This window comes from Pelobates fuscus, chromosome 3 (assembly GCF_036172605.1).
Source record: "Pelobates fuscus isolate aPelFus1 chromosome 3, aPelFus1.pri, whole genome shotgun sequence".
In the NCBI taxonomy this organism is placed as follows: domain Eukaryota; kingdom Metazoa; phylum Chordata; class Amphibia; order Anura; family Pelobatidae; genus Pelobates; species Pelobates fuscus.
The window spans coordinates 408,198,491-408,205,364 of record NC_086319.1 but is presented as its reverse complement, the minus strand read 5'-3'; positions in this window follow the sequence as shown (position 1 = coordinate 408,205,364).

Below are 6,874 nucleotides of genomic sequence, written 5' to 3'. Positions count from 1 at the left end.
ACTATGGTCCGACCAGACGTTTTCCACAATATCTATCCTAGTCAAGTTATCTACTAGATTCATATTTCCCCAAATCATGTCAATTCTTGAGTATGTGTAATATACTCTCGATAGATGAGTATAATCTCTTACATCCGGATTTTGGAGGCGCCAGACGTCAAATAAATCATAATTGTTTTTAATGTTGGTCAAAGAACTAGCGTTTTTAATTACTGCTTTATTCAGTGAGCTCCCTTTCAGCAATTTTTTATCTTTTTGTGGATCTAGTATGCAGTTAAAGTCGCCCGCCACTATATATATCCCTGTTTTAACCAAATCCGCTTTGTTTAATATTTTCTTTAATTGGGAAACTGGAGCTACATTCGGAAGATATAGATTAATTATGGTGAATTTCACGTCATTTATCTTCGCCACCAAAATCATAAATCTGCCTTCCGTGTCTAAATCCTGATAGAGTTTCTCCCACTTAACCCTGTCCGAAATTATCATTGCTACACCTCTTTTCTTTTTATCTTTCATGGATGCATGTAGGATGATTGGAAACTTATTACCTCCCCATGTGGGTTTCTCATTTTGTCTCCAGTGTGTCTCCTGGACTAAGCAGATATCAATCTTTTCTTTTATCATTTGGTTGCGTATCATAGATCTTTTATGCATAGTATTTAGGCCCTGAGCATTTATAGACAAAAACTTAACCATATTTACCTTCTCTCTCTTTATTTTCTAGCCTCTTGCCTTTAAGACCCTTCAGATAACACATGTTCATAACAAACAACACTACATTAATCGGGAACCTTTTCTGGTACCACATCTTTACCTATCTCGCCTAGGACTAACCTTAGTCTCTAGCGGATAGCCCCCGTCTCGTGAGTAGATCGCTACTCCGAGATTTATGCTTAATATAAGCATCAGGCGGGACTCTAAGTGAGAGTCGAGGAGGGGCGACTGGGGGAGGGAGAGGGAGAGGGAAAAAAAAAAAAAATATATATATCTTTTCCTTTTTTTTTTTTTTTTTTTTCTATAATTTAAACTGTTTCCAATTTACACTAACCAATTTTATAGTGACGTATTAATAATACTAACTTTCAGTTATAACGTTCTCTGTAGGCTCTAGGTTTTCTAGTATAAATTATAATGATACATTCTCTACCCATACCCTTATATATGTATTCTGTGATAAGTAAAAAATGTATTCTGTGATAAAAAAAAAAAAAAAAAAAAAAAAAAAAGGCACTCGTGTTAGCATTCCTCGTTTTAAACTTATTCTCCATATTACCCTTAACCGATTCAGTAGTGCCGTGTGCTTGTGCACGCTTTTGGTTATATCGTTCTCTATAAAACTCTTAGATTACTAATATAATTGTAGAGATTATTTCTCTCCCCTCACCTTTATCTATGTTTCTATACTAAGTAATTATTCCACACTTTCCTAAAACCCTTTTTAGCCCCACAACGGGCATCTCATATCTTAAAATCCTTTACTGGATCATAAGTAGGTATATCTCAAACCTATATCAAAAAAAAAAAAAAAAAAGCACTCGTGTTGTCATTCCTCAGTTTAAGCTTATTTTCCTTATTACCCTTAACAAATTCAATAGTGACGTATAATTATAGAAACTTTCAATTATACCGTGCTCTATAAACTTTTCAGTTACAAATATAATTATGGTAAATTGTTTCTCTATCTCTATGTTTCTATGGTAAGTGATTTATTCCACACATTTCTAAAACAATTTTTGTCCCCAAGTGGGCATCTTGTATCCCTTATAGATATATCTTGACCCATATTCTTCTTACAGAAAAAAAAAGAAAAAAAAAAAAAAAAAAAAAAAGAAAAAAGCATTAGTTGTTTTCCGTGCCCTTTCCCTTTTTAGGCTTGTAAATAGGTCAGTCCATACTTCTGCTTCTCTAAAATAGGAAAGCTTTCTTTTCCTCAATAGTCCGGGTGAATAGATCCTCTTTACCAACTAATTTGGGTGGAGTGTAACTTGCATAATAGAGTCTTTAAGTTTTCTCTCCTCCTTTGAACTTCCTTTGAACTTCCCTTTTCTCTCATTCCTTCGCTTCCTTCTCATAGAAAGCAATGAGCTCCGGGTTTAACATTAGTATGCTTAACCCATTTAAAAAAAAAAAAAAAAAAAAAAAAGCCACCGCCTTCTTCTTTTACTCCCATATCTCTCATCTCTCCCAGCTCTCTTAAGGTTATTAGAGAGTTAATGATTTTGTCCATGCTTCTAGTTCTTTAGCTGAAGTGAATGGTATCCATTTTTCTTCCCACCACACAATTATTTTGGATGATTGTATCCATTTGTATTTCACGTTTCTTTGCTTCAATGGGTCTAGGGCTTGAAAAAATGTTCTTCTCCATTTTCTTGTTTGCATTGAGAGATCTTGGAATGTAATGATGTCCTTAAATTTCTCCGATAAGTCGTCCTTATTCCTCAGCAGGTTTAACAATTGTTGTTTGTATGTATAGGAGGAGAAGCAAACTATTACATCTCTTGGATAATGAGCAGGAACTTCATGAGGCTTTCTTAATCTATGTGCTCGTTCTATTATAGGTTGAGGTATTTCCTTCTGCAAGCCAGCTTCTTGAAAGAAAGAGAGTAAAAAATCCTGTAATTGGTCTTGGGTTATAGATTCAGATATGTTTCTGAAACGAACATTGCACCTCCTCGACCGATCTTCAAGGTCTCTAATCTTTAAGTTTATTTGCTGTATTAAAGCTTCTGTTTGAGTGTTCTCCCGTTGCATATTATTTATTTGGCCTTCCATTCTATCAATTTTTTCTAATGCCGAGCTCAATTTGGTATTAATTCTCTCCATCTCCATTTTAATTGTATTTGAGCTGTTAACAATCTGGCTAGCAATCTGTGCCATTTGCTCGTCTAGTTTGTTCACCAGGAAATCTTGAGGCACATAATTCGCATAATTCTTATGATCTGTATTGAGCACACCTGTTGTTTGCGTGTTCTGATCATGGAATATCGTTTCGTTCTCTTTGTGCCCCAGTTTTTCTTTGTTGGGGGAAAAAAAACCTGACAACCTAGTTGGCTGAGAGTCATCTTTTTTTTCTTTGCTTTTTATTTGTCTCTTAGACGCCATGTTGGATTTCTTTCCTGAGTCTGGGGGGAGGAGGTTCACTCAGATTCTTTCAAGCCTCTTTCAAGCCTCTTTCAAGCCGCTTTAACTTTTAGCAGCAGCAACGAAAACTTCCTTAGGTACAATTTTTATATGCAAAGATTTTGCAAAAGATTTTGCCAAGATTTTGTTGCAAGGTTTTGTTGCTACTATATCCTGCTATATCCTGCTTGTTACCATGTTTTACCAGAAGTAAACTTTAATAAAAGTAGAGTAAATTATAATACCGACGTAGATAGAAAAAATAGTAAAAAAAAAAAAAAGAAAAAAAATTCCAACTACGATTATGTGTGGACTTAACTTACTCCACTTATTTAACTTGGACCTCCTATTTGTAGGCAACAATTTTTGTCCCCTTGTCTTTTCGTCCCCTCCAACTGAGTCAGGTCTTATCCCCCAACGTGGTTTAAATATTTTAAGCACAAAATTTTAAGCACTTCCCTTTTCGATGGAGAGCTATCCGCTCACTGCTCCGTTTTTCCTCCGTCTCTGCCGCTTACTGCTCCGTCTTCACCATCGAGTCGCGGTCACTTGCAAGCCGCGGTCGCTGCCTTCTCCCTCATCTCCCGCCGGGCGCCCCTCACACGCTCTTCCTAGACCCGCCTCCCGACGTGCTCACGTCCTCACGTGCACGTCCGCCCACATCGGCTACCACTTCTACCAGTGAGCTGTGATTTTTTTTTTTTTTTTTTTTTTTTTAAATGTAAAGCTTAAGCTATTGTGACAACAGATATGAGTGGTGGCACTGACTGGGCAAATGGGCACAGCATCCACTGAGCCTGACACAGAAGCTGGCAGACAACTAACTGCTCTTCAATCTATTACAGTGAAAAAAAAATTGTAAATGTAAAGCTTAAGCTATTGTGACAACAGATATGAGTGGTGGCACTGACTGGGCAAATGGGCACAGCATCCACTGAGCCTGACACAGAAGCTGGCAGGCAGGCAACTGCAATTACATTACACAGAAAAAAAAATAAAGCAGACTGATGTTCTAGCCCTAAAAAGGGCTTTTTGGGGTGCTGTCCTTACAGCAGAGATCAGATGAGTCCTTCAGGATTGTAGTGGACACTGAATACCCTAGCCTAGCTGTGAATTTCCCTATCTAATCAGCAGCAGCTACCCTTTCCCTCCTCTCACTAAGCATGCAGCTTCCAAATGAATCTAAAATGGATGCTGGGAAGGAGGTGGGAGGGTGTGGAAGGGAGGATCTGCTGCTGATTTGCTGGAATGTGTCTGCTGACCGTGAGGCACAGGGTCAAAGTTTGCTCAATGATGACGAATAGGGGGCGGATCGAACCGCCCATGTGTTCGCCCGCGGCGGCGAAAGCGAACACGCTATGTTCGCCAGGAACTATTCGCCGGCGAACAGTTCGGTACATCACTAGTGAGCACTGACATGCATGCACCAGCCCAATTGTGTTTTGATACATTGTCAGCACTAATAGGTGAATTAGAAACATTACCGCTCCGGGTCACCGCTTGCTTGGGTTCTGTCTCACCTCTAATATACATTAGACACCAGTGTGTGTGTGTATACTTCTATCTGTTTTTCTTTATGTTTTCTTTTTTTATGTTTTCTTGTTTATTTATACCTGTAAATACTTAGAAATTAATTTTTTATTTTCATTTTTGCCAGTTAGTATTTGCCTAGATTTGTAAAGTGTTACTCTACTCGACATTTGTAAATATTTTGCTTATATGTACCAATGCAAGGTTGCTATAGCACACCAGTCCAATTGTAATTTATTTAATGTAAATTAATATTTTTTATACTAGGACTAATAAAGGTTAAGTTTTAATTTGTTTATACAATTATATTTTGAGTTTTAATATGGTGAGGCTATCCAGCTAACTTGTGTTCCTTAACCCCTTAAGAGAGCAGCCAAATGTACAAGTTGTGATCAAAACAAAACATACACAAAACCTGGCATTTGCGCTATATGTCTGTCCAACCGTAGTTCACCTCTTTCATATTAAATGCACCCACACTTATTATATATCATTTTATTCAGGGGAAACAGGGCTTTCATTTACCATCAAATATTTAGGTATGGAACATAATTTAATATGAATAAAATATACAAAAATGGGAGAAAATAAGATTTTGTTTTAATTCTCTTAGTTGTACGTGACATTTTAACTGTGAATGTCAAAATACTGTTTGCTTTTACTGCAATAAAATACACATATTTGTATTCAGCAATATCTCACGTGTAAAACAGTACCCCCTATGTACAGGTTTTATGGTGTTTTGGGAAGTTACAGGGTCAAATATAGCGTGCTACATTTTTCATTTTTTTCACATTGAAATTCGCCAGATTGGTTACGTTGCCTTTGAGACCATATGGTAGCCCAGGAATAAGAATTACCCCCATGATGGCATACCATTTGCAAGAGTAGACAACCCAAGGTATTGCAAATGGGGTATGTCCAGTGTTTTTTACTAGCCACTTGGTCACAAACACCGGCCAAAATTAGTGTTAATATTTGAAAATGCAAAAAACTAATTTGAATGCCAATTTTGGCCAGTGTTTGTGACTAAGTGGCTACAAAAAAAGACTGAACATACCCCATTTGCAATACCATGGGTTGTCTACTATTGCAAATGGTATGCCATCAAGGGGGCAATTTTCATTCCTGGGCTACCGTACGGTCTCAAAGGCAACATAACCAACCTGGCGAATTTTAATGTGAAAAAACTGAAATGCAAGCCTTATATTTGAAAACACCATAAAATCTGTACATGAGGGGTACTGTTAAACTCGGGAGACTTCGCTGAACACAAATATTAGTATTTCGAAACAGTAAAATGTATCACAACAATTATATTGTCAGTGTAAGTGCCATTTGCATGTGAAAAATGCAAACAAATTCATTGTCACTGACGATATCGTCGTTGTAATACATTTTACTGTTTTGAAACACTAATATTTGTGTTCAGCGAAGTCTTCTGAGTAACAGTACCCTCCATGTACGGGTTTTATGGTGTCTTGGAAAGTTACAGGGTTAAATATAGTGCTAGCAAATAAAATTCCCTGAACTTTAGGCTTGGGTTCTCAGGCAGGTCCTGCAAATTGTAATTAATAAAATGACATAATTATGTAAAATTATTACATAAATATATACGTAGAATTATTATATATATATATATATATATATATATATATATATATATATATGTGTATATTTATATGTATGGGTATATTTATATGTATATAATTGTTTTAAATTATTTTTATTTATATATAGGTATATATATATATATATATATATATATATATATATATATATATACAGTTCAAATTGATGCTAGCACTCAGGGTCTTTAAATGTTCACAAAAGTAGAAAAAACTTTTATTCCAGAAGTCGACGTTTCAGTCCACCACTGTGGACTTTCATCAGGACATAAAATACACAATAAAATATTCAACTTAAATAAAGAAAAAACTAACTTACCGAACTTCCTTCACCTGTGTGCCGGCGTGGTCTGCTACCCCTCGTGCATGCGTGTCTAATCACATTACCCCTTCCGGTACGGAAGTGCTCACTACCCATCACCATGGTGATCAAAATCAACAGATCGCGATAAACAGAGATCTGTGTGTGTGTATACTCGTAAGAGTTATGTCTAAATAGACAGATCGCGGTGAGAGTGATCTGTGTGGATATGTTTTTATAAGCAATGACAAATGTGAACAATTAAGCTCGATCTTAATGCCGAGCTAACAAA